This window comes from Takifugu rubripes, chromosome 1 (assembly GCF_901000725.2).
Source record: "Takifugu rubripes chromosome 1, fTakRub1.2, whole genome shotgun sequence".
Taxonomy (NCBI): Eukaryota; Metazoa; Chordata; class Actinopteri; order Tetraodontiformes; family Tetraodontidae; genus Takifugu; species Takifugu rubripes.
In genome coordinates this window covers 8,158,852-8,162,551 of record NC_042285.1, presented here as the reverse complement: position 1 = coordinate 8,162,551, position 3,700 = coordinate 8,158,852, and the positions used below count along the sequence as shown (strand labels likewise).

The 3,700-nt window shown below is 45.8% G+C and overlaps 1 pseudogene; it reads right to left on the bottom strand.

Annotated features, from left to right (window-relative positions):
* Positions 1-926: 926 nt before the first annotated feature.
* LOC101074607 (urotensin-2 receptor-like) lies at positions 927-3,085 on the bottom strand (annotated as a pseudogene).
* Positions 3,086-3,700: the final 615 nt, after the last annotated feature.

Genomic DNA, 3,700 nt, shown 5'->3' with positions numbered 1-3,700 from the left:
GTGCAGTTTGACTTTGAATTAAAATTCCTCATGAGAGCAATGTGTTTCGGAGTTGGGAATGCACACGATCCATAGAAAAGTTGGTCTATAGGAGTGTTGGACGAGCACTTACAATGCCATAATTTCAGCAAGATATCGTTAACCTTTTTTCAAAATCTTGAGAAACCATTTGGCTGAAAATGATTAAATTGTCCCCACGGACGGACGGACGGACGGACGGACGGACGGACGGACGGACGGACGGACGGACGGACGGACGGACGGACGGACGGACGGACGGACGGACGGACGGACGGACGGACGGACGGACGGACGGACGGACGGACGGACGGACGGACGGACGGACGGACGGACGGACGGACGGACGGACGGACGGACGGACGGACGGACGGACGGACGGACGGACGGACGGACGGACGGACGGACGGACGGACGGACGGACGGACGGACGGACGGACGGACAGACAGATAGATAGATAGATAGATAGATAGATAGATCCTTATTGGAACTGAATACTTTGTTGTCAGGCAATGACTTGAATTATTCAAATTTGCAAACACATTTTCAAATTTTACCTGGAACTCGGGGCTTGCTTGTGCATTAATAAGAGAAATTAACACTGACGGGAACATCACCTACTCTTCTCTGTTGAGATGATAATTTAATTAAAGAATCAGAGTTATAATTTAAACAAGCATTTGCTACTGCAAAAATGCAACTGTCCTCTGACAGACACAGATATGAATAACACACCTGAACCGTTGTGTGTAGGAGGGTGTGTACAAATTTAGTAGTCAAACTGATCAATCGTCTTTTGCCTCATCAAGAGACATTTATGGAGAATGGATTGGAAGTAAATGAGTTTTTCTACAGGGTGACAGTGGAGTCTTCTCCAAACAGCCAAAGCGGAGTCACATTTTGGAATTTGGTTACTTGCCATGATGTTCATTATTTATACTGATTAAATACACTTGCGTCAGACAGACTGAGTAGGTGGGTTCAGCATGGTGGTGCAGTGCCGCCAACACAAAGGGTAAAGGTTCTGTGTTTGGATGACAGGTGGAACACCTTCAAACAAGAGGAAAGGAATCCATTTGCAAATGCCTGAAGCACTTAGCTACTGTATTGAGAACCTACCGCACAATAAAAATTAACACATATGTTTGTTGCATAACCTATACCAACCTATACCAAACTAAGTTAATACTTTCTACTGCAACTACCGATAGCATGAGAATGGTTGATTTAACTCAATCGTAAAAGCTAAGCAACCTTTATTCTTATTTTCTTAGAATTTTTGTCTGATTGCCCTTCTAATTTTTTAAACATAGAAATCTTCTCATGTAGCTTTCTATTTCCTTCTTACTTGCTTATTTCTGACTGGACTTAAGTTGCGCTACCTTTAAATAAATCCTATCACCTGGCAAGCAGAGGTTGTTGCTTTGGAATAAAAAGCATCATGGGCGTTTGTGCGCAAAAACCTCTGCGTATTGGCGGTGCGCAGCGCGTACCTGTTGCAGATCCAGTAACTTTCCGCTCTCTTCTTTCCGCAAACGTCATTTCAGCATCCCCATGACCAGCGTCTCGGAATTGAACTCGAACTGGTTACTGGAGGACGCGGACTTGCCCCAGGTGTAGAGGCTGGGCGGCCGCTGTTTGAATGAGGAGGTGTACCTGTAGAAACTCCGGTGGCGGTTCTTCAGGTACTCCCTGTAGTTCTTGGTTAGCAGCGTGTAAAGGAAAGGGTTAATACAGCTGTTGCTGTAGGTCAGGCTCGCGACCAGGTAGTTGATGCAGGTGTGTGTCTGCGAGGCCAGGCTAAGGGGCTTGGTATGGTACAGAGGTAGCAGCTGCCAGATCCAGAAAGGCAGGAAACACGCCCAGAAAACTAGCACAATTGTGAAGATCATGATCAGCACCTTCTGTTTGGGGGAGCGCTTCCCGCCTTTCCTGATCACAGAGTTGTGCTGTGACTCCAGGTAAGTGTGCGCCAGCCTAATGTACAGGTATCCAATGATGATGCCCGGTGCCATGATGCTGGTACCAAAGAGGACGGTCACGTACACTTTGTAAGCCGAGGGCGCCCATGTGGGAGCGCACATCCTTTTCACGCCCCCATCTGGCGTAATCTGGGTGGTCTGGGTCACCATGGTCATCATTGGCACAGTGAGGACCAGAGAGAGCAGCCAGACGCCCCACGCCAGAGCTTTGCGGTAACTCTTAGAACGGCTGACTGTGTCCAGCGGCTTCGTGACGGCCAGGTAGCGCTCCGTGCACATGACGGTAAGGGTGAAGATGCTAGCGTGCATGGTGAGCAAGTCCAGGCTGAGCAGGATGCGGCAGCCCACATCCCCGAAGTACCAGTCCTTCAGGAAGTAGACACCACAAACGGGATGGTGGAGAGGTAGAGCAGGTCCACCACAGCCAGGTTGATGATGGAGATGTACATGGAGGTGGCGAGACGGATCGAGTGGCACATCACCACAAGAGTGTAGACGTTCCCCGACACCCCGACAGCGTAAACAACCGAGAGCAGGGTCCCAAAAGTGGTGGTGATGACGAGTTCATGGTCCACGGTGCCGAGGCTGCCCTGCTGAGCGGGACTGGTGCTGAAATACGTTGTTGCAGACAACGAGTTGTTGTTCATCCCGTCTGATTGTCGGACTCGCTTTTGGAGAGCTCACAAGTTTGGAGTGATGCGCAACGGCACAGGTTGCGTCTATGTCGTCTAATTCTTTGCTCTGCCTTCGGCTTTGGGCTCCTGACGTCAGCAGTGTCGAGACACAGATTGTTTCACAAACGCGTCCAGCACAATTACTACAAAGTGAATTGCTTTATTTTTTTTGCTATATTTGAAACGGCCAACGCATTGTGAACACAAATACTATATTTTACCACCCAAGGGGTAAGTCTATAAGAGACAGTTGTCAAATTAAAAGTTATTTTTTAAAAAGTGAATTCACAAAGGAATGTTAAAGATTCTATCTTACTCTCAGTTTATTAGAATTTTTATTTTTATGCATGATATGCAATGCAGTCAACAGAGGGTTAATTATAATTTCTTGTGTGTATAATCAATAAATAGAAATTTAATGCAGCTTCTGTGCAATATAGCATTTCCCTCTTCACCACTTCATTCAACATTTCTTTCACACTAGACCCAGCCTATGCAATTTTGGCCTATGTCCCACCACGGTTTGACCACGTTTATCATGTTTAAATTAACATTACACATTTTTAGCCTTTTGTGAATCATATCACTAAACTGGCACATCCAATCAATAATCTATTGAATCAATACAGGATATTAAATTTACATTATTGATTACAAAAACAAATCACGATGTGTGTCCCTCACACAAATTATGTTAAAATTTTGTTTTTTCTCAGAAAAAAATAAATGGGTCAAGAGCCCTGCCAAATGTGAAACTGTTCAGATGTGCTGCTTAGTCGACTCCATTTTCATTGTTCTAATCCTGGCTGTGGAATTTCACACATATGCAGTTTAGAATTTCTTTGAGATTGAAGGAGAATTTTTCATCCTGGCAGATGATCATAGCTCTCGCATATAATATCCCATGCCAGAGGGAGACATGACAAGACCACATATTTCTGCTGTTTCTGGATTTCCTCAGATTCTCTGCATGACTTGTTACATCACACAGCCGCATGTTTGTCCTTCACATGCTGCAGGTGAAG